This window comes from Choloepus didactylus, chromosome 11, assembly GCF_015220235.1.
Source record: "Choloepus didactylus isolate mChoDid1 chromosome 11, mChoDid1.pri, whole genome shotgun sequence".
Taxonomy (NCBI): Eukaryota; Metazoa; Chordata; class Mammalia; order Pilosa; family Megalonychidae; genus Choloepus; species Choloepus didactylus.
The window spans coordinates 73,789,236-73,815,164 of record NC_051317.1 but is presented as its reverse complement, the minus strand read 5'-3'; the positions used below and the strand labels follow the sequence as shown (position 1 = coordinate 73,815,164).

The window sequence follows — 25,929 nt, the reverse complement described above, 5'->3', positions numbered from 1 at the left end:
AGCACAGTGGATTCATAGCTATTTAGTGAGCTTATCTTCCTGTCAGTTGGCCTCAGGGAACCCGTTCCTTGTTGTCTTACAGAGACCAACCCACAGTTATTAGTGGGAGCTGTTTATAATGAAGTCTATATGCTTAGAGTGCATCCACTGTGTGAGAGAGCATTCAATTAGGGCAAAAATCACAATTAGCAAAACAACAGACTTTGGGGCCTCCAGATATTTTCCCTTGCTGGGTTAATACATACCTTTCTTTCAATGTTTGATGCTATTTTTAGTCAATGTTTATCAAGCATATGCAACATGGGTATAGGGATTGTTTCACGGGCAGATTTTATTCTTCCCAATTTCATATGCCAAACAGTAGAAATTGGTGTGAGTTAATTATCTACATGATTCAAGACAGGTGCATTTTTGGTTTTGCTGCACGGAAGGCTAAGGGTAAAATTTGCCTTTTACATGTTTTAATTTAAATTAGCAAAACAAAGATTCTTATAATTTTAAATATTTCTTGCCATATAAATAGTGGAGATATATATACACACACACACACATATATATGTTTAATTTTACTCAAAAAGTTGTGTATAATTCTATATATTGTTTCTATAAAACTCAGTTTATACACCTTTCAGAAAATCTTGGTTCCACCTGCCCAATCTGCACACCATTCTGCTTATTCTACTTCCTGATTTTGGTGGCTTCTTGATAGGTTCCACCTTTCCTGCTCTAACACCTCCATCACCTTATCTCCCACTTACCTCCTAACACCACTGACTTTGTAAGCCTCCCTTGGGAATGAGGATTGGGCTTTATCATGGCATTCATTGCTACCACTGAGAGGGACAGAAACTCCATCATGCAAATCTAACCCAACTTGACCTACAAAGACTCTTGCTTCTCTATCAGCTCTCTGGAGGTGCTGGGTAATACAACCAGAGAATCTAGAAGAGTTAAGGCCTCAGGGTTGAACTTTGACCAATGAGAGACAGGAGACAGGAAATAGCTGATTGCTAAATTGCTTGATCTTTATCTCCAAATAGAATCTTCTTAAATCCAGTGGTTCCATTTGGACGTTCAGCGCAGAAATTGGTAAAGGTAAATTTTAGTTTCATGTGACCAAGAAATTCATAGCTATTTAGTGGATGAATTTCTAATCATATGAGAAGAACTTGAAAAGTTAACCTGAGAATACTCTATGTATTATTTATAATCCCATTTATGGGTAACAGGAACATAGGTATGAAAGTTATAAAGCTTAGAATTCCCTCCTTCTCAGCATTCATAGAAACATAGAACCTGAGGACTTTGTTTTCTTCCATTTTGGAGCAGTCATAGATGGGTTTGCATAAGAGAGAAGCAGACAGATCTGCAGGAGAAAAGGCCCAAATCCCCAGACAAGTTTTAGAGATTAAAAAAAGGAGGAAATGAAAGAGGGCATGACTGATTTAAACAGCATCCAGAACAAGTAGAACTTTAAGAAGAAGTAGCAATGCCCAAACATTTTAGAAACTTTAAAAAAGTTTCTGTAAACTCCACCTTCAGTATCCTAAACATACCTTCAAAGACCTTCAGTACTTTTAAGGTTTTGATTTCTCATTTTTATATGGTACAACACTCAGTGGCATGTTAAGGCAAGAGCAACATGGGCCAGTTTTGTTTGGATTACATATAGATGCATTTCACTTTTGTTACTTGTTTTGTAATCTTTGTGCAGTTCATTTCATGGCATGGGTGCAGTTATCCTCTACCACTGGTATCTAGATCTAAAGTCCTAAAAGAGCTGTTTCTGGGTCTATTGAGATCCCAGTAGTGAAAAGTTAATGATATCCACCCCCAATTCCTCAGTGGCATTCATCTCTAAAAATTAAAACCCAGTCACAACAGCTTGCATGGCCCAAGTAACAGGGATTTTTTAATGTCTTATAACATCAGGTGAGCTGAAATATACCCTCTTTGTGACCCCATCTGTGAGCCACTGCAGTTGTGCTCTTTGTGACTCACTCCCAGTCTGTGCTTGATTGCCACATTGTGCTTGTTCTTCAGAATCAACTTACATCTGCTCAGATGCAGACAGTTGTGAAATTTCATGTTCTACCTTTGATCTCTCTCACTAGATCAAAGGTAGAACATGATCTGCTGAGCATTGCTTTGAGACCAGTGGACAGGTGGCTCAGCATGACCTTATTATTAGGGGCCTTTACTTTGTTCTTGGTTGTGAAAGGTGACAGAACTATGACTGTGTTAATTCATCTAAAAATGGATGTGAACATTCTGGCAAGTTCCAGTCTTATACTGGTCCCTGTTGATTAAGTCCATAGTATACAGAAAGCACACTCAGTGTAAGGCTAAGTTCTTAGACCATCATGTCTCCAGCAGCATCGGGCCTAAGACTAGGCAGGTGTCTGAGAAATTGAAATCAAACGCAAGAAGAGTAGCTAATTCTCTACCTGTCATTCAGCTGTTTCCTCTCAAATCCACCTTTCACTCTGTCTATTCTATTCTGTGTCATAAAATCCATTTCCAAGGCTCTCTTGTCCTCTGGCTTCCAGTTAAGCTTGCCCAATGGGAAACACTGGAAGAAGACTAGAGGGTGGGATGAAGGGGTAAATAAGGGTATTTCTCTCCCTCTATTTCAGTTTTGAAGTTCTGGAAACTTCTGAGTCCCCTCTTTGGCTCCAGTTACTGCCTTACACCCTGTTGTGGTTCCGTCTTTCACTAGGTGGGCCAGCCATTCCTATCTCTAGCTCTACAGTGGTAGCAGTTCCTTAATGTTGGTAATATCTGGGTTTCTTCACCATCCCCTGTTTAGCTTTTCAATTTTTTTCATCATCTGTATAAATAGTGACCTGAGTTAAATTTACTCTATTTAAAATATTATGCTGACATTATGAAATTGCTGATGTTGAACATAATCTGACAGGCAAAAAAACGGCAATTCCATATGGTCTAACCAACCCTCCAGTGACTTCTGTTTTCTGACTGGATTCTTATTTGATGCACACCTCAAATGCTAAGAACTGAAGGGCGGGTAAGATCATATGTGGAGCAAGGCAGGACTTGCAAAAGCATAAATGAGGAAATGTTATTTAAGTCAGCATTTTAAAACTGAGCAGGGGCTTGCCAGACAAAGAAAAAGATGTAAGGAAGGACAGGCTCTGGGAAAGCAAGAGGATAAGAAGGCAGAGCTTCTTTGGGGAAAAATGAACAGTTTGCGTTGATTATAAGTCATGATTAGAAGGATAAACCTGAAGGCAATGTGGATACCAGAAACCCAGTTATAATACTTTTGCCATAATTTAATCAAAGAAAAAAGAGAATAAAAACTAAAGTATTTATAGTTAGGATATTGAGAAAACAATACATGCTATTTAAACCTCAAGTCAATAGAAGTGACAAATTGAATATGAGACAGGGTAAGAAAAATGAAACATTGAGACCATTAAGGAAACTTGGGAAGATCACTGATTTTTGTTTTGTTTTGTTTTGTTTTTGAGAGATAGGAACCTTGTGCTGGTTTGGAACGTTATTTACCCCAGAAAAGCCTATGTTCTTTAATCCAATCTTGTGGAGACAGACCTTTTGTGGGTGGGACCTTTTGATTAGGTTGTTTCCATGGTGATCTGACCCCAACCATTCAAGATGGGTCTTAATCCCCTTGCTGGAGTCCTCTGTGAGAGGATAAAAGGCAGAGACATTTTAGAGAGAGCTCAGAGAAGCTAAGAGACATAATCCAGAGTTTGCCCCCAGGAGAAGCAAGGAGGACCCACAGGAGCTGAGAGAGCCATTTTGAAACCGGAATCTGGGAGATCAGCAGACATAACCATCTGCTTTCTTATGTGACAGAGGGACCCAGAATGCCAGCTTCCTTTCCTCAGATAAGGTATGGTTCTGTTGATGCCTTAATTGGGACATTTTCATGGCCTTAGAACTATGAATGTGTGAACTAATGAACCCTCATTGAAAAAGCCAAACCATTTCCAGTATATTGCATTCCAGCAGCTTTAAACCAAAACAAGGATTGAGGATACATAATATGCTTGTTTCTTTTTAATTAATTTTTATCTACAAACACTGTATACCCACAAAGCAAAACTCCCACTCCTCCTTTACACCAATCCCCCAGTAACCTTTAATATAATTCTGACTCTGCAAATAAATTTGCTTTTTCTTGATATCTCTAAAGTGACACCATGCTATTTTTACTTAAGTACCTTTTTTGATTATTTCACTCAGCATAATGTTTTCAAGGTTCATTCATGTTGCATCATGGCTCAGAACTTTATTCATTCCTTCTTATGGCCATAAAAAAATCCCATTGGTTATAGGTACCACATTTTGTTTATCCATTCATAGATGTAATTAGTTGATGGACACTTGGATTATTTCCACTATTTGGCTATTGTGAATAATGCTGCTATGAACACTGGTGTATAAGTATCTGTTTGAGACATTGTTTTCACTTTCTTTGGTACATACCTAAAAGTGGAATTGCTGGGTCATTTGCTAATTCTGTATTTAACTTTTTTAGTATCTATCATATTGCTTTCTACAGCAGAAGCACCATTTTACATTCACACAAATAATGCACTAGAGTTCCAATTTCTCCATATCCTCTCCAGCACTTGTTACTCTCTATTTTTGTTTGTTTGTTCAATAACAGCCACCCTTGTGGGTGTGGAGTAGTATCTCATTGTGGCTTTGACTTACATTTTCCTAGTGGCTGATGATTTTGAGCATCTTTTCATATGCTTGTTGGCCATTTTTAAATCCTCTTTGGAAAATATCTGTTCTAGTCCTTTGCCCATTTTAAATTGGGTTGTTTGTCTTTCTGTTGTTGCACTGTAAAAGTTCTTTATATATTCTGGATACTAAGCCATTATCTAATATATGGTTTGCAACTATTTTCTCCCAATCTATACATTGTCTTTTCACTTTCTTGATAATGTCTTTTGATGCAAATAGTTTTTAATTTTGTTGAAGTACTATTTATCTATCAATTCTTTTGTTTCTAACGTTTTTTGTTAGAATCCATTGCTGAATCCCATGTTATGAAGATTTGCCCCTAAGTTATCTTCCAAGAGTTTTATATTCTTAGTTTTATATTTAGGTCCTCAATCCATTTTGAGTTAATTTGTATATACAGTGTGGGTTAGGAGTCCAAATGCGTGCTTTTGCATGAGGATATCCAATGTTCCCAACACTATTTATTAAAGAGAATATTTTTTCCCTTTTGCATGTACTTGGCACACTTGGCAAAAATCATTTGGGCATACATGTGCATGTCTATTTCTGGACATTCAATTCTATTCCATTGGTCTATATGTCTATTCTTATGCCAGTACTACAGTGTTTTGAGTACTGTAACTTTGTAGTACATTTTGATGTCAGGAAGTATGAGCCCTCCAATTTTATTCTTCTTTTTCAAAATTGTTTTGGGTATTTGGGGCACATTTAGTTCCATATAAATTTGAAGATTGGCTTTTCCAATTCTGCAAAAAATCTGTATTTTTTATAAGGGATTGTATTGAATCTGTGGATTGCTTTGGGTAACAATGTTTGAGTCTTCCAATCAATGAATATGGATATCTTGTCATTTATTTAGGCATTATTTAATTTCCTTCAGCAGGGTTTTATAGTTTTCAGGATGTGAAGTGAATTGCTGTGTGGTGCATCATGGGAACACAGGCTTAGGCACAGTAGAGGCTCTCAAGAAATGACCACTTTAATACTTACACAGCAAAAAAGGTCCAAAAGAGGAGGGGAAGAGATCCCATTGTGGCCAGTCCCTTATGGAGGCCAACTGCTCAGCTCAGGGTTGGTGAATGATGGCTCTGCATACCCCATTTTGTGTCAGAAATGAGGGGCACTGTACTCTCTGAGTTTTTATATACCCTCCAAGGGGAGTGGGCCCTGTCACTGAGCACAAAGCATGTATAAGTGTACTTTGTACAAAGAGCCCCTGAATTGAGACTTCCAGTTAGAGCTTCACAGAGGGAGAACAGAGATAGTCAAGGTGAAGTGAGTATTTGTTTGAGATAACTCATTAAGTGACCAATAATTTAGACATCAAAGAGAGTAGGAGCAGTTTGGAACTATCTGAGATAGAGTGATAGAAGTTCAGAGCTAGGATGCACCCTCAGAGAGCATTCTTATCTTACCCTTACATTTTATTTATGAAGAAACTAAACCAAGAGAACTTAAGTGGTATTTTTTAGTGTATCTTTTTTAATTGTAAAAATATATATATATATACAACAAAAATCTTCCCACCCCAACCGTACCCAAGCATGCCATTCAGTGGGATTAATCACATTCATAATGTTGCACTACCCTCACCAACATCCATTGCTAGAAGTCTCCCTTCACCCCAGAAACCCTACACTCATTTTGCATTAACTCATTGCCTCTGCTCCCCGAATCTGGTAACCTGTAATCTACTTTGTTTCTACGAGTTTTCTTATTTTCTGATATTTTCGTTGTGGTTACTACGAGACTTAGGTTTAACACTCTAAATCTATAACAATCTCATTTGGTTTGATACCAAATTAATTTCAATAGTATACATTCTTATACCCTGCTCCTCTCCACCCTTATGTAGTTTTTGTCGCAAATTACATATTTACACATTATGTGTCCAAAATCATTGATTTATGCATTTTATGCATTTGTCTTTTAGATCCTGTAGGTAGTAAAAAGTGGAGTTGCAAATAAAAAAGATACAATAGTACTGGTATTTATATTACTCATTTCATTATCTTTACTAGAGGTCTTTATTTCTTCATGTTGATTCAGTCAGTTGTCTAGTGTCCTTTCCTTTTAACTTTTAACATTTCTTTTAGGGCTATCTAGTTGCGATGAAGTACCTCAATTTTTGTTTACCTGGGAATGTCTTAATCCCTTCCTCAGTTTTGAAAGATACTTTTTCCAGATGTAGAATTCTTGGTTGGCAATTTTTTGCTGTCAATACTTTACACATGTTTTCCCACAGCCTTCTTACCTCCATGGTTTCTGATGAGAAATCAGCACTTATTCTTTTGCAGGCTCTCCTGTATCTGTCTTGTTGCTTCTCTTTTTTTGGCTTTAAGAATTCTTTTTGGCATTCAACAGTTTGATTATAACATGGCCTGGTGTTCTGGTTTGCTAATGCTGCCATTATGCAAAATAACAGAAATGGATTGGCTTTTATAAAAGGGATTTATTAAGTTACAAATTTACAGTGCTAAAGCCATAAAAGTGTCCAAACTAATGTATCAACAAAAGAATAGCTTCACTGAAGAATGGTTGATGGCATCCAGAACATCTCTGTCAGCTGGAAAGACACATGGCTGGCAGCTGCATTTCTCCAGGGCAAAGTCTGGGTTTTATCTCTTAGCTTAGCATCTCCAAACATCCGTTTGTCTGCAACTCCAAGCATCTCTAAATGTCAGCAAACATGTCTAAACATCTCTGTTGGCGCCTTTTAAAGGACTCCAGTGATCTAATTAAGACCCACCCTGAATGGGGGGGGGCACCTCCATGGAAATATCTAATCAGAATGTTTTATCTACAGCTGGGTAAGTCCCATCTCCATGGAAACAACCTAATCCAAATATCCCACAAGGTTGGATTAAAACATGGTTTTTTTTGGCGGGGGAGGGGGCAAAATATATCCAAATTGGCATACCTGATGTGGGTCTCTTTGGATTTATCCTGTTTGGAGTTCATTGAGCATCTTGAATATGTATATTCATGTCTCTTATTAAATTTGGGAAGTTTTCAGCCACTATTTCTTTAAATATTCTCACTGCCCCTTTCTTGCTTTCTTCTCCTTCCAAACTCCCACAATGCATACGTTGGTATGCTTAATTGTATACCACAGGTCTCTTAGGCTCTATTCAGTTTTCTTCATTCTTTCCTCTTTCTGTCCTTCAGCTTGGATGATTTCAATTTCTTATCTTCAAGTTCACTCATTCTTTCTTCTGCCAGTTCCAATCTGCTATTGGATCCATCTAGCGAATTTTAAATCACTGCTACTGTGGTCTTCAGCTCTGTTTGGTTCCTTTTCATAATTTCCATCTCTCTATTGATATTATCTTTATATTCATCTGTTGTTTTCCTGAATTCCTTTAGTTCTTTGTCCATGTTTTCCTTTAGATCTTTGAGCATTTTTAGGTCCATTTTTTTAAGTCTTTGAAATGCCCAAGTCTGATCCTGCTCATTGATGGTTTCTAATGCTTTAATTTTATCCTTTGCCTGGGCCATCATTTTCTCTTTCCTTCTATGTTCTGTAACCTTTTGTTGAAACCCCAATACTCTGATATTTTAATGTATTATTGCTGGAATTTCAATGCTGAGGCATCTGTTCCTTAAACTTGTATCCAGCTATTGTTCTGACAGTGTTTTCCATGAATTCCAGGAGCTAACCCAAGAAAGACAACAGAAAAGAAAACATCTTTCCTAGTCTTTGCAAATTGACCAGTGTAAGTGTCCTTCCTCAGAGCTTATACATAAAATGAGTTTAGAATGTAGCTCTGAGCTATAGTTTACCATCCTCCCTGGTTTTTTGTGGGCATGTATGTTGTCTTGGGCATGGACTATGACCCTAGAAATCCCCCCATTTACATGGATATGAATGCTCCTTCTTCCCTAGGAATGGTCCTGGGCACTGCACTCTATATCCTACAGCCAGCCATAGTTTGTGCCAGGAAGCCACTTGGCTGCTTTCCCACAGGGTTCCATAGAAGTGCTCTGTGAGCTGCCTTCAACATGCAGGTCAAGTTCTGGTACACTGAGTCCCTCGGGCCACCACTAGACTAGGACCAATATTCATGCTCCCAGTATGTGTATGAGGGCTACTCTGCTCCAGTTGGAACCAGGACCAGGGATCAGTAGTAAGAGTATGGCTGGCTTCACACTGAGCTGGTGAGGGGTTGGGGAAGGGCCAGCCAGGGCACCACAAAACCTCATCACTTTTAGGTAGTCTTTTTCTTGATTCAGTGCTAACTCTATTACTGCAGTCCTTTAACTGTTCTCTGGAGCTTTGCGAAACATGATTCTGCTAGTTCTTGTTAGCTGTTAATAACTTCTTGGGGAGCGTGGAGGGAACCCCAGAGCTCTCACCTGGAAGTGTTGATGGGGTGGGACCAGCAGTCATTATAATCCATTTTGCTATTGTTAGAGATTTGTTGATTTCATCATCTTGTCAAAAAGGAGCTGTGAACTTTTCTCCAAGTAGGAAAGTAGGGACCAGGCTTTTACTGTCTTGTTCCACCATCCTTTAGGTCTCCATCATCTTCTTCATCGTTAACCCCAGTCAGGAGGAGTGTGTTCTGCAATTCTTTGCAGTTGCAGTTACTCAGTGCTCCAGGCTGACATTGTCTTCATGTGGCTTTGGTTTTGAGGCTAGGAGAAGTCCACAATTGAGGGTCAGCAAGGTGATGCTTTCTCCCTTAAGAATGTGGTATTCTGGGTCTGGCTGCTGGTAATCCTTGGTTGTTGGCTTTTCTGTCACATCTCCATTATCCTTTCTTTGATGCACATTAAAATTAAGGATGTGGCTTAAAGATTTCCCACCTTGATTGCAACAGAATGGTTTTTGTTCAGTGAGTTTGCTGATGCCAAATTAGTTGAGACATCCTGCTGAAAGCTCTCCCACATTCATAACATTCACTGTGTTGCTCCCTAGTATGAATTCTGAAATGTTTGACAAGCTGGGAATGCCAACTGAAAGATTTCCTTCATTGGTTTTATTCAGTTTTTCTCCATATGAACTGATGATGATGGTTGAAATTGAAAATGGAATTACTTTTCAAAATGTTATCCTGTAAAGTCATATTTATGGAAATGATTTATAGTATGAACTACCTAGAGTATAAAAAAGTTGTAATTCATATTACCACGGTCCCTAAATTCATCATTTTCACCACTCTATTCCTGGATGGGTGCATTCTAGTGTGCATATAACACTTGGATTAAATCCCTTTGTTGGATTTCCTTGTGGCTTCTCATCTATAATTTTTTATGCTATAATTCTCCAAATACAAATGAGCAAGGATCATCCATTATTAAACTTTGTATTTTCATGCCATGATATAGTTCCTCCCTCAAAATGCCCTATTTTGAAGTACATCTTTTTCTTCCAAATGGAGTTTCCTAATCACTGATTTAGGTCCCAATGGACTGTGGTCCAGTGGTTATCTCAGGTTTCTATCCTGCCACTGTGTCTTGGGGACCCAGCAGCTTCCAGAGACACATCCTCTACTGCCTGCTCCCCAGCACACCCAACAAGGCCCGAACTCAGGGAACTTAAGTGGTATTTTTGTGAAGTCATAATAACTTAATGGCATATTGGGGACCAGAAACTATGTCTTCTGCTTGTGAGGCTATGGTTCTTTCCACTTTATCGTACTGACAAATTAAAGAGATATATAACATTAAAAAATATCCATCAAAAAATATCCATCATTGAATCAATGCAGATATCATCCTTCTAATCAAATGTAAAAACAAAACAAAAATAATCTCAGCTCAGCAGCTATGAATGTCATTATTTGCACATACAGCAACTGTTAAAAAAGCTGGAAAAGAGTCCAGACTTCAACTAGAGATATGAATGAAGCAGATCTGGTTAGGACTAAGGCAAATCAGGCCACCAAAGGATAAAGGACAATACTGACTGTGTTTTAAAACTTCAACTTCAGTGTGAGACCAAGGGAAGAGATGTTTATTTGGTGCAGGATATATATCTCCTACAGCACACTAAATAATTTAACTTGTGTGGTCAGTTTATTCAAATACCATAATTACATGGAACTTTGAATAGGAAGTGAAATCTGGTAGATTTGTACAGATTAGTGTGAAATAGCAATACATCCCAAAGTAATTTGGGCAGAGAATAAAAATATATATGCAGGGCTCCATTGAGAAGCTGGGGGAAAATGCAGAAATGTTGGATGTCCCCATCTGGGTTATTACTGATATTCTCACAAACATTGAGGACTGACAATTTGGTATACCAAGCCCTCAATCTTGGGGCTTCCCTTATGAAGCTTGTTACTGCAATGGAGAGGCTAAGCCTATTTACTATCGTACTATTTACTCCCTCAGAGTACCTCTTTGTTGCTCAGATGTGGCCCTCTCTCTCTAGCTAAGTCAACAGGTGAATTCATTGCCCTTTGCCCTAGATGGGACCTGACACCCAGGGGTGTAAATCTCCCTGGCAACGCAGGATATGACTCCCAGGGATGAACCTGGACCTGGCATCATGAGATTGAGAAAATCTTCTTGACCAAAAGCAGGATGCGAAATGAAATGAAGTTTCAGTGGCTGAGAGATTTCAAAGAGGTGAGAGGTTACTCTGGAAGGCATTCTTATGTACTGCATAGATATCTTTTTTTAGGTTTTAGTGTATTGGAATAGCTAGAAGTAAATACCTGAAACTATCAAACTTCAGCCCAGTAGCCACGATTTTGAAGATGATTGTATCACTATGTAGCTTACATGGGGTGACATGTGATTATGAAAACCTTGTGGCTCATACTCTAAATGAAAAATAGGGTAGGATGGGGAGGCATGATTTGGCTGTTCTTTTTTACTTTCATTTTGATTCTTTCTGGTGTAAGGAAATTTTCAAAAATTGATTGGGGTGATGAATGCACAACTATATGATGGCACTGCGAACAGTTGATTTACACCATGGATGATTTTATGGTATGTAAATGTATCTCAATAAAACTGAATTTAAAAAGAAAAAACTAATCTCAATTGCTCTCTCCTTTCATCCATGACAGACTAGGTACAGCATCCTGAAATGTCCAGTGGAATCTTAAATTTAACAACGTCCTGCTGCCCACAAAGGAGTCATAGTGAAGAAGAGAAGTAATAGGTGAATGCCTGTGCCCCACTAAAAGAAACAAAATAGGAGTTGTTTTTCTACTCTGGTGCAGCTGTCAAGATCTCTGGGGGTCAGAAGTGGGATGAAAAAGGAGAAGGTAGCTGAGGCCAAAGAGGGAGGGAGAAGGAATTGCAGGGTTGCTAAATTAGGTGTAGCTTTATTCTCTCTTTGCAAACTTTAAGATAATAAGCTGACTCCCAGTCAAACCAAGTCCTATGGCCCTGAAAAATGCTTCAGTACCTGAGCTCTGTGAAGAAAAAAACAAAAACAAACAAAAATGGACAACCACAACCTAAAAAAATACATAAAAACAAATAACATCACATAACTTGATAAACTCAGTAAATAATATTTTGAAAGCGAAAACCTAAACTGACCTATTTCTGCTCCATTTATTTTCGGATCTGTTCTTTCTAGTGCTTTAAGGCTTCTTTCCACCTGATGCTCATTTTACTCTTTAATTCCTATTGGTGTTGATCATATTTTACTGTAGTGGAACCCCTGACATTGAAAGAAAAAACTGCCAGTTTGTCAGAAATAAGCCACGCTTGTTGCATTTTTAATGAGAGGAGAAACAGCTCTGCGACAAGCAATGTCAGGGTCCTTCATATACACTGTTGCATTTGTTCTTCTCAACCATCATTGCACAGAAGAGAAAACAGGCAGAGGGAACGAAAATGACTTTCAAAAGTAACTATAAAGTAGCAGAGAAAGCTTTCAAACAAAATTCATCAATAAAATAGCCTATGCTTTTTTCCGGTATTATCTCTCAATGCCTGCCGTGAGTGATTTACCAGAACAGAACTACCAGAACTACCAGAGTTTATGGATATATATATATATATATATATATATATATATATATATATATATACTTGTGTGCCGGTCTGAATGTATTATGTCCCCCAGAAAAAGCCATGTTCTTTGATGCAATCTTGTGGGGCAGACATAATAGTGGGGATTAAGTTGGAATGTTTGGATTAGGTTGTTTGCATGGAGATGCACCCCACCCAACTGTAGATGATAACTGATGGGATAGTTCCATGGAGGCATGGCCCCACCCATTTAGGGTGGGCCTTGATCAGTGGAGCCATACAAAACATGCTGACTCAAAGAGACTGAATGGAATGCAGCTGGGAGTAATGTTTTGAAGAGGAGCAAGCTTGCTAGAGAGGAACGTCCTGGGAGAAAGCTGTTTTGAGGCCGGAGCTTTGGAGCAGACTTCAGCTGCCTTGCTAGCTAACAGAGGTTTTCCGGACGCCATTGGCCATCCTCTGGTGAAGGTACCCGATTGCTGAGGTGTTAACCTAGGACGCTTTGTGGCCTTAAGACTGTAACTGTGTAGCGAAATAAACCCCCATTTTATAAAAGCCTATCCATCTCTGGTGTTTTGCATTCTGCAGCATTAGCAAACTAGAACAACTTGGATCCATATAAATATAAATATGTAGACTTTTGACATTAAGGCTTATTCTTTTATAACTACAAATGCTTGTTCTTGCTGTTTTTTTTTTTTTTCTTGAAGCATATGGAAATTGATACTAAATGAAGACAATTTGTTAGTACAGGTTCAATTATAATTCTTATATTGATATGATAATTTTCATCAATTCTGTAATTTCATTGCATTAAAACATCACTTTATAAATAGCTAATCAGAGTAATTTCTTAAATGTAGCTGCTCCAGTTTCCTAATGTTGCCATTTTGCAAAATACTAGAAATGGATTGTCTTTTATAAAGGGGATTTATTAAGTTACAAAGTCACAGTTCTAAGGCCATAAAAGAGTCCAAACTAAGGCATCAACAAGAGGATGCCTTCACTGAAGAACAGCTCATGGTGTCTGGAACACCTCTGTCAGCTGGGAAGGCACGTGGCTGCTGTCTGCTGGTCCTTTGCTCCTGGGTTGTATTTCAAAATGGCTTTCTCCAAAATGTCTCTGGGCTTCTTTCTTAGCTCTTCTCTCTCAGCTCCTCTGTGTCCTTGCTTCTGTCTCCCAGGAGGTTTCTTTTTAAGTGTCTGGGGAGCTCTCTGTTAGCTTCTCCAGGGCAAACACTGGGTTTCAATTCTTAGCTTAGCATATATCCTTCTGTCTGCATCTCCAAGCATCTCCAAGCATCCTCAAGCTTCTGGGTCTGTGTTGGCTCTTAGCTTCTCTCTTAAATACTCCAGTGAACTGTTCAAGACCCATACTGAATGCGTGGGTCCACACCTACATGGGTGAGTCACATCTCCATGGAAACACTCAATCAAAAGTTCCCACCCTAATCAAAAGACTAATAAATCTGGCCCCACAAGATTACATTAAAGAACATAGCTTTTCTGGGAGGCATAATATATCCAAACCAGCATAGTAGCCTAGAAAAATTTACATTTCATTTATATCATGTATGCCGGGAATAGGATCAGAATAATGACTTGATCTTTTTACGAAGGAAAAAAAAGTACTACCTAACTTGGATTCATATGATATTCCCATATTCTCTAGATCTTAGGAAAACACTGGGCATTTTCCATATAGATAGAGTGGTTTTCTGTAATGTTTGTTTTCATCAGTGACCATGCATAAGGCTAGAATTTAGATGCAACATACTTAATGGTTTCTGCTTATAAAAGCAGTTTTGACTCCTGTTTAAAATAAACTAATGTCAATCATATTTATACAAATCCAGATGAAGTGGCAGATCAGCAAAGTTCAGAGAGGGGCCTTCTTTTTAGCTGTTTGGTATGCTGTTTGGATTACTGTCTGATTGAGTTCACATTTCCTCATATCTGCCAGCACCTCTGTACAAGGGGTCTATGGTTATTGCTAAGGCCATTTATCTCCTTGTATTACTGTGGCCAATTTTGATGGTAAATAGACAAGTACAGCAACCTTTGCTGGGAAGGATGTGCAGACAGAGGCTCAAGCATTTTCGCGATGAGGGTCTCTCATGTTACCAGCAAAATCGCCAAGACCAGCCAGAAGTGCTCAGGGTGAGTGTGACCTTCAGTGGTAATAGGAACTGACAAATATCAATTTTGGCACCAAGAGGTTGGGGAGGAACTCACCTTCCTCTTCTAGGTTTTCCCCTGGGAGAAAGGTCCAATGGAATCCTTGAGGAATAGATTCCAGAACATATATGAAAAAATGATGCAAGAGGCAGAGAGAGTGGATGGCGAAGTGGATGAGTGGTACACTGCCCAGATTACTCATCAGTAGGAGATTTGCTTCCCAGCTCTGTGGGTGTAGTCAGCAGAAACCTTGAGTCATCGTCCCCTTGGCTGCTGAGCAGCCTAGCCCAAGGTCAGGCCCCTTCCTGAGGCAGCCCACATCCCATGGCTAATTAACAAAGGTCTTATACTATGTGTATGATAGTTTCCTAGAGCAAAGCCTAATTACATCATTTATAAGCTAAAACTAAAGTAAAAACCAAACATATTTTCTATTCCTCTTTGTGTACTTTGTGGTCCAAAACAAAACAAAACAAACAAACAAAAACAAAAGAGAGAGAGAGAGAACATTTTTTTTATTATTCCCAATCTCTCACATTTATACTTGTTTTGGTCATTGCATCATCTGTAACCCCTTCCCTAGCCATCTCCCACCTGCAGTTTAAACCTAATTTAAATGTTTTTCTTCATGCACTTTTACCTGATTCTCTTAATTACAAGTGATTTTTTCTTCTTTTTTCCCTCCCTTAACCACTTTTTTTGTTGCCTTTCTTTATGCCAGTCATTAGATTCTGCTTTAAACTAGTTATTTAAATTCTTGTATTCTAAACTCTTCGAAAGAGTAATAAGTTACCCTTTATATTTTGAGTTTCTGCACTGCTCTCTGAAAACTTTGTATATAATAATTCAGTAATTGTATTATTTAATAAGTTCATGATGCAGAATGACCATTAAAGGAGTAAAAATAAGGTTCTATTTTACAAGTAGGATAGCTACAAATCTTGGAGATCTAATTATGTTTCAGTGGGCTACATGATCTGGCAATTTGGTTTCAGAAAAATAAAAAAGGTTAAGAGGAGCACTCCAATTTCCCTTTGTAGAAAGCTCTGCTCTTTCTCATGTTGTATAATTTGTGAATAGGGGATATTTCATTGGTTCTCCTCTGAAGATATTCCTCCCACAATGTTGGAGGAAAGTAACTTTGAGCAGCAAGATTTTCAAAAACTATAATTGAACTTTAAAATAAAGAAAAACTAAGTAGTGAAAAAACTTGAGGCATAATTTATATTACCTTAAATTGTCAATTATCTCTGTTGCTACGCAATTCAAATGATCTCTTTAGTAAAATTATATACCCTCCTTCAAAATCAGAAGCATAATTGCCTTTTCCTGAAAGTGTGCCCTCAGTAAAATAGAAGTGACCTTTGACTTTAATGGGGTGCTGATTGGGCTATGATATTAATTCTTGAATGAATGTTTGGTGTTCAGACAGAACGCAAACACATTTGTGGAATTTATGACTTCTGTAGGTCACTTCATGGAAGAAATATTTCATAAATCCTAGCTAGCATGTTCATCCAAATGCAAGGTTTTCCCAATAATAGATAAAAGGTGAGATGTTATTTTTTATCTTCAAATGTTATTTATAAGCTTTTCTTCTCCAAAGCAAAATTGGTCCTTTCTAAATAATGTGCTCTGCCTCAAAATATGCATTTGTGTAATATATAAGTATTTGACACAATAACATCCAAACCTTGTGTTTCTGTGCTTCCTTTCCTTAAAGGGCTTAATGCACTCCTCCCCTGCTATCAACTCCAAAACACATTATCTAATGAAATCGTATAGAGATATCAGCTGACAGCAACCAAGACAGAACTAAGGCACGAATCACTGCTTTCCCTATATAGCCCACAGAAATGCATTCTCTCCACTGCCAGCAACATTTTGCTGCCCAAATATATCCAGCAATTGGGCCTTTTGCTTTTGTCATAGTTGTTGTTATAGTTAATAGCAAAACCCTGAAATTAAAATCACCAGAATTTTCTGGAAGAGTTAAGACTTTTAGAAATATATTCATACCCTTTAGCTCCAGGAATTTAGTATTTCTAGAGCATTTTAAAAATTGTTTCAGAATCTGCCAGTCAGCATTTAGAGAGCCTATCCTTAGCTGTCCTCTGTTTATGGAGGCATTCTGCAAGAGGTTGATTTCAACATGACTGCATTTTCATGAATTTCCCCTAAGCCTCTGCTATTTTAACACTGTGGAAAGTTAGGTATAACCCCCAGGCCAACCCTAGGAAGAAGGCTTTTCTGGACTTCTCCCTTTGTGAAACATCCCTTGAGTATTGGATGAAAGGTATTCTATACCAAAAAGACCCATAGATATAAATAGATGTGCTTGAAAACACACTGGCTTCCACTCTAGGAAATATAAAATTCCATCCTTTTAAGTGTTTTTCCAGTGTGAGATTTAATTTTAACTTATTTTCATATGCTATAAAAGTGTTCATATTCATTGCCCTTGTTTTGCAAGAATTAAGATGAAAGTAGGATTGTAGGAATTCAACTTACTAGATGGTCACTTTATTTCTCTATTTCATACAGTCAGTAAAAGGCCAAAGCATGCAGAATCCATCCCCATGGCACCAAGTCTCCAGCATCTCCAGAGACACCGGAGCCTATTGCTCTTTCTGTCCCCACAGAAATGATCATGGAAGAGAGGGAGAAGAGAATTAAAAGTTATTGAGTTTAATGATGTGCCAGGTGCTAAACTATGCACTTCATATATTATTGATTTTTACATCTTATTCTCAGTTTATAATCAAATTAAGTTGGCCTGGTTTGTGTTTTTCTTTTTTTATTTTTTCACAAGTTTAGAGAGGACACTATTGCAATTTGTCTTGGTATAATTTTTTCTGACAGCCATAGGGGAATAGGAAAACTGAACTTTGGAATAATTTATGTACTCAGGTCTTTTAAAAACTTACTGAGAGCTTTAAAAAAAAATGAAATTTGATTAACTTTCTATGTCATTTATGCCTAAAGCTATTTCTTTCTGACTCTAATGGTAATATATGTTGACAAATATTAGGAACACCAGAAAAACAAAAGGAAATTTAAAAATATACTACTAGAGAAGTCTGCTATTAATATTTTGATTTGTTTTCCATAGGTTTCTTATTTTGTGTATATGTGCATGCATATGTGTAAAGCATGTATGCCGTGCTATAAAATATGTACATATGTAGACATATATTTTATAATTATATTTCATTTTTATATTAAAAAGTAATTTATATTTCTCAATTCTTTTATTTCAAATTCTACAAAAGTTCTGTACTCAAGAGCCATAGTCTTGCTGACTGTAGGCAGACACTCTTATTGTTCTTTCTCACTATGCTATGCATATTCAAAAAACAATTATCCACATATGCAATATTTTTTTTCCTTTTTGCATAAATGACAGCATGGATTACACATGATTCTGTGCCTGATATTTTAAATTTCTGGTCTGTTCATATCAGAGTCTATATCTGTAAATCTTTTTTCTCTTTAAAGTATTGGTATTTAATACTTTAATGATTGGTGTTGCATTGAGTGACTCTGATTGGTGGACATTTGTATTGATTACAGTGATTTTATAATTATAACTGTCATGACGAGATTTAGCTAACATATTTTGAGCACTCTCTGTATTCGAGGCATGCTGATCTTTTATTCATTTATTCATTTGTTAGGGCATTCATTTAACACATATTGACATATAATAGAGAAGGCTCAGAATAATGACTAAGATCTTGTGCAGAGGAGCCCTGCAGCCTGGGTTCAAATCCCAGCTCCACAAAATGTCTTGGAAGACCTTATAACTTTTCTCTGCCTTAGTTTCCTACATTCTACTTATGATAGAGAAAATAACAGTATCTAACTCATAGGGTTGTTGTAAATTGTGAGTTGATTAATGAAACACATTTAGAGCAATGCCTGGCACAATGTAGATAATAAATGTTACTTTTCTTGTGGTTTTTATCTTGGTGTCTATGTTTGGGTCACTGTTCCAGGTGCTGAAAATGCAGTGATGAACAAAAGAAGGAAAGTTCTTTACTTCATGGAGCTAATGTTCATTGTTACATCAAAAAAATTAAATAACAATACGTGTGATGTTAAATGCTATGAAAAAATAAAACAGAGTAGGAAAAGAAAGATATATACAAATTGGGGTGATTTTTAGGCAGGCTATGGAAAGAATGCTTCTCTGAGGAGGATGTCGCATTTAAGCAGAATCTTCCATAAATTTTAGGGCAAAAGTCATGCAGATATCAGGAGCAAGAGTGTTCCAGGCAGAAGAAACAAAGAGTTCAAAGCTTTGATGCAGCAGCAAGCATGAGGCAAGGGACTGTAAGGAAGTGTGGGTGGCAGGAGGGTGAGACAATAGATTGGAAAGGTACTTAGGAAATAAAGAACCATATGGGTCTTTGTAGGCCACAGTAAGTCTATGGGTTTTTTTTTCCATGTATAATGGGAAACCATGAGAGTAGGGTTGCCAAATTTAGGGTGAAAATAAATCAATCCAGAATTCCCAGTGAAATTTGAATTGCTGATAAAAAACAATTTTTTAAAAAATTAAAAGTATGCCCCAAATATTGCATGGGACCTACTTCTACTAAAAATTGTTTGATGTTGGTCTGAAATTCAGATTTAACTAGGCATCCTGTATTTTATCTGGAAATCCTACAAGAGAGTGTTTTGAGCAGAGATGGGGCATGATGTGTTATTCACAACTGCCTTATAGTCTGTAAGAGCACAAGTGAGGAAGCTGGAGATGAAGAAGATTGGTTTGTTATGGACCAATGTAAAAAAAGCTGGTGTGTTGGAGAACTTACTAGTGGTTTGACTGAAGGGTATAAGAGAAAAAAAAAGAGTCAGAAATGACTCAGGGTTATTTTTGATGTGAGTCTCAGGTGTAATCTTGCTAGAGAAACAGTCTTGGGGGGAAAATCAAGAGTAAAATTTCATTTTCATTCTATGATTGAATTTTTCAAAGCAGCTCTATGAAATAAATGAAAGTATTTTTCTCATTTTATATTTGAGAAAGAAACTGAAATAAGTTACTTGTTCTAAGCAACACTCCCAAAAAGACTAGAGCTATGTCTCACAAAGTGTATCCTGATTTCAGACTCTGTGATTTTAGCTAATAAATTATGCTGATTTTTTTTGTTTGTTTTCATAGGTCATGAACATTACACATTAATTTTACTTCTAGGTATTTTATCTTTTCATTAGCCTTGAACCCAATACTTCATTTTCTAATTGGTTATTTTTCTTTAAATTTGTAACTTTATTGTACTATCATATAGTTTCTCACTTTTTTCTTTCAATTTTCTTTGTTTTTTTAAGTACCATCATCAGAAAATAGTACAGTGTTTGTTTCCTCTTCTCCAATTTGTATAGCTCTTCTGCATTTCTCTTGTCAAATTGTGTTGAGTATCACTTCCAGAACAATGTTGGATATTAGTGATGGTAGTATTCATTTTTCTCCTGTTTCTGATTTCAAGGAGAACAATTAATTTTTTTAAAAAAATTCTTATTGCTGTAAATTAGGAAATAAAGTAACTAAACCAAGGGCAGATACCACTCTTTTTAAATACATTTATCTTATTTTTCTCTTATGGAATCTCTTTGTATTACAAAGATGTTTTCCAATCTAAACAACAGGTTATTTTATCTCAGTTGCTAAGAGAAAGGTTCCCTTGGAAGTGAATATTTTATTCAATGTTGTAATTTGATAGAATTTAAACTTTTTAATAACCAGATCATTTGATATCCGATTTAAAATAAAATACCTTCAGAAGAAAAGTAACCACAGAATCTTATACTGACAAATCGTTGCTCAGTTTTCTTCCACATTAGTAAAGCCTATATCAAAATAGCTCATGAACGCTTCTTTAAATCAAGCAGAAGTAACTTTGAGAAGGGTTTATGCGCATATAATATGATGACGTTTGTATTGCCATAAATGATCCTGTTAACCAGAAGATTAGAATTCAGGTGCCAAAATGGACTTTACCTCCTGAACAGTGTAAGGTTATCCTAATTTTGCATATTTTCATACATAAAAACTTAAAAACCACAATGTGTTAAATTACTAAATCTAATTCCCTAATCCAGAGATCAAGCTGGTGGAGATTGCTTTATGTTTCCTTCTACAGAAGCTGTAAAGTGAGAAATCAAAACTCCTCCCCCTGGTAATCAGAGGATGCTCCCAGAATGTGGCCCAAACTATTTTGGTTTACAATAGTCCTTCCTCTCCTCCCCCACCAACCACTCATCTCCCTAAGCATGAAATATATCAATTGCAGGCAACCAACAGCAGTTATTTTCTTAAGCATTATAACCTTCCAGGGCACCTGGGAGGGAAGAGAGGAAAGTACCTCTTCCCACTCTGACTCCTCCATATATATTCCTTCACACTGCAAAGCTGGAAGAAGAAACTATGGAATTTATTACATTTTAAAGCTATTATATTTAAGAATATCCTCTGATTATTCAATACTATTTATAAAGTTACTTATTGAAAGAAGTATGAAATATACATGCTAACCTGTATCTCTATTGCCAATGACCTAAGCATCTGATTAAGCCATGTTGTTTTTTTTAATTTAACCTCTCATGTTACAGAATAAGGATATCTGATTAAAGCAGAGAAATCCCTATATTAAAAATATTAGGAAAGAGAACAATGTTATTTATCAAAGTCCTGGACAAGATCACAGGGTCATTTTATGAAATCCTTTCAAGGACATCCTACTTTTCATGAAAAATATCAGTATTAAATTGTGATGTGTTCAGACGTTCAAGTCACAGAGATTTTACTTAGTGCTGAGACAGTCCTGTTTTTTTTTTTAAGATTTCCAAAGAAAATAATATTCTTTAATCACACTTGGTTTGTTATTAATGCCATCTATTTGGAAAGACCTGAATGACTCCCATTTTACAATCTAATGGAATACAATAACTTGCCATATTTCCTTACATATTTTTGTAATTTTTACCTAAGGACACCTCACATTATTCATATGTTATAATTTTTTCTGAAGCCCAAGTATTCAGTGATATTAATAAAAAAAATTTGAATCTAATATTCACATCATTAATATTTATATTTATATAGGTGATGCCTAAGAAGAGAGATATTAATATTCACAGAGAAGACTTATTTGCGTACACATGAATGCCATCTTTTTATGATGTTAATCCAAACCTTAATTTAGTGAAAGGTAAGAAATTAATAGCCCCCAAACAATAACTCTCTGAAAATGCTAAAATATAAAAAGTACATATTTCATGCCCACTTGCTGCATTTACCCCATTTTCTGTTACTGAAAGTCGGTAGTGAGAGAATTTTTTAAAGGCCTTGAATAAACACATGGTAACATTTGACAATATAAGTGTAAGCAGTGACATACACAGTGATGTAAATAACCATTGGAAACAGTTATTCTGTTTTGATAATCATGCTAGATTTCTGAATAGAGAGTTGAAGATTTGAGCCAGCCACCAGTAGTACTTGGTGAGACACTTAACACATCCAGACTTGTTTGCTCAGTTGTAAAATATAAGTATGTATGTGCATGCGTGTGGGCATGTGTGAATTTGGAAATCAGGTGGGGCAACATTACTAACAATGTATGATCCCTTTCCAGTTCTAACCTTACACATCTTGGGGCTGATTATTAAGTTTATTTTCGGCTCAATATCTATCAAATTTGATGACCAGCTTAGGCTCTCTTCTTCCTCTGTGTATTCAAATTGGGCCATTTCATCTCCTCCCATGGTTCCAACTTTACCTACCCACTGATCCTGGACTATTGATGCATATTCCCAATTACCCCCTTCACATCTCAACCTGGATGATAATTCTGTCATTCTTTCATTTATTCAACAATATTTTTATTTTTGTTTTATTATTTTCAATTTAATTTAAATTAATTCTATTTTATATATGCTATATGCAAGGCCACAGGAATAAAATGGAAAGGAAGATTATAAAAGATATCTACTTTCACAAAACCAACAATCTTCTGAGCTTCACTGTCGCAAAAGAATCTTCCTCTTTAAATCCGTTTTTCCTTCTTTATTCCTGTTATCTAGTTACTGCCCCTGAACAACACCTCAACTTTTGATACTACCTGACACTTAGGACCATGAAGTCCTTGGCTACTGCCTTCACATTCAGTTCCCAAATCTTAGGATTTCTATCTGAGAAATAATTTCCAAACACCACTGCCATTGACTTAGGACATCTTACAATGTTTATTCAATGAATCTCCATTGAGCACCTTACTTGTTAATATTATTATCTCAAAAGATTCACAAAGTCATTGCAATGTCTCACTTCCACAAATGTATCATTTCATATTTAAAACAAATTGAACCCTCAATTCTCTCTCTAGACTTAAGGAATGTATCGCAGCACAAGGATTCAGATATTTAACTTTACATGACTAATTCTAGGATTAGTCAATAACATTTTATTGTACCTATATACCTACCAGAACAACCCTTTTAATGAAAATTAGATTTGTGTTTGCAACATTACATGCAAACTCTAAAAACAGAGATTGTTACAAAAATGAGTGAGGAAAATACATACAGTCAGTCTAAAAGTACAATTTGCTTAAGTAGGGCTGTTTTTCATACTCCTATTACTCATAAAAAAGCTTTTGTTTTTCATGGTATTATATCTCAAATTCTGTCAAAGATCACTTTAAAATATAAGGGAGGAACACTAAAGTATGTATCTATATAAATGTATGAAAATGAGCTATTATACCTTATAAATGGCTTATGTTACATGGCACACTTAGTGGGAGTCAAATGTGAAAAGGAATTTAAAATCTCAAGTTACAACAAAGTGAAATTAGCTCTGCCTGATCAGTTCTCTAAATTTCATTCCATTTGAACAGATTGGATAAGCAGTGTTCTTTTTATTTCTTCATATTTCATTATTTTATTCTGAAAATCCATGAATAATCATCAAAATGTAGGTAAATGTTGATTGGAGAAAGAAACAGAGAAGAACAATTATTTGAATTTTAGAACGCAAAGGACTTTAGGGTTCTCATTTTGTAAGAGGTTCTCTCAACTTTCGTTATCAGAATTACTACAAGAAATGGTTAAGAGATAAAGTAGCAAACCCAACTCAAGGACTAAGTGTTAGTAGTTCTGGAGAAGGGTTCAAGGAATCTGTAAATTTATACAAGTTCCCAGGTGACTTTGATGCAGCTGACCCCATGGATTAACATTTGGAGACAGTGGTAGAACCAGCCTCTTCAATTCACTTAGGAAGAAACTGAAGTTCTGAAATCAAGGGCATTGTCAAGGTCACCAAGCTGGTTCGTGATAGAGAGCCCTAATTTACAAGAACTAAGAGAACAACTGGCTGGTCTCATACCCAGGCAAGAAATCATAACTCCAATTATAAGATGAGGTACAGAAAGTGCTCCTAGAGATAAGATTATTCATGTTAATTTATTATTTCAGAAGGAGGCGAAAAGAGCAGGAAGAAAGAGGAGGAAATGAGTATTTTTAGAGGGCCTAAGTTTGGTATCAGGCACATTACATAATATCTACCACTATATCACTCAGTAATCCAGAAAAGTAAGCATTACTATCTACACAGATTTGGAATTTGAAACTCAAGGACATTGGGTAAATTTACAATAGCAAGAAGTAAGTAATTTAGTGATATGTTCTGGGATTCAAATCTAGATCTCCCTGACCATAAAACCTGTGCTATTTCCACCATATTGGACATACTTTTAAATTTAAAAATGCTGTATATATAATGTTTTGATTAATATTATTATTCCTTCAAAAGTTCTTTCCCCTCTCCACTTGCTCTTTGGACTCTGCCTTGCCACCTCCTCAGGTATCATGCTTTTCAAGCCTTTCCTTCCTTTCCTCTCTCCTCAAACTCTCTCCCACTAACCCTTTAATACATCATTTCAACATATTCAAAATTTTGCCTGGCATATTAATTTTCAAGCCGTTCTTAGGATCCCTGTCTTTCAGGAGAGGTAAAGAATATGGGACTTTGCCTCCATTCAAAAGGGGCAGTTCTGCTTCTGTTCTCTTTTATATATCGTGGTTACACAGAACATTTGGAGAGTAGAATTCTGCGAATAAAAGAATATTGGAAAATCCACCTACATTTAATAAAAATATTAGGATTATTTTACCTATGTAGTTTAATAGCTTATAATTCACTAGGTTAAATATTAAAATATACCACAAAACTGGAAAAAAATTAAATGTTAAATGTGTTCCTGGCATAACAAACAGTATATCAAAAGAGAAGAGCATGGACTTTCCTTTGGTATGTAACAACTTAATGTAGGAAAACGAAGGGTATGTTCTTTCTTTGGGAACAAAGACATACAAACAGCAACAACTAGAGTTGAGGGAATTTAAGGCATCTATTTGTGACACAAACCAATTTAAAATGTAAAGGCAATTCAACAAAAATCCTTTTTAGATTTTTTCTTGAAATTTAACAAAATAGTTCAAACTTCACTTGGAATTACAAACAAGTAAAAATAGTTCAGTACATTTTTAAAAATGAGTTATGAGGGTAAATCCATCTTACAAACATTACATTTTTAGCATTTCAGTTACTTAAAATTTATATTATTTTAGTATCAAGGACACAAATAAACATTAACTTCTTTATGCATTATACCAAGCATCCCAATGTATCATGTAATTTAAGGACATCTCTCTTTGCATTGCTCCCTTCAACACTTCCTAATTTTAGTTATACTTTTTCTGGTGTGCAAATCCAACCAAATATATGGTTACTATTATTTTTGAGTATCATAAAACTCTTTTGTTTACCAGTGATAGCTTTTGGGTTATTAATTAGACATAATAATGAATTTACAACAGCCATTTTTAGATTGCAATATTTATGTTTCATTTTCCCACTGTTAATTGATTTTGATTCTTATGTTAATTGTACATGTATATATCTTCTATTAGTTTCATCAGGAAAGACACACTAAGGTAACAGTTTCAGTTAGGGTTAAGGTTAGGCATATACACTGAAATATTTTATATCTGAAAAAT

At 36.3% G+C, this 25,929-nt stretch overlaps 1 pseudogene; it reads right to left on the bottom strand.

Annotated features, from left to right (window-relative positions):
- LOC119506054 overlaps positions 1 to 22,635 on the bottom strand; it is a 71,123-nt pseudogene extending 48,488 nt beyond the window's left edge.
- Positions 22,636 to 25,929: the final 3,294 nt, after the last annotated feature.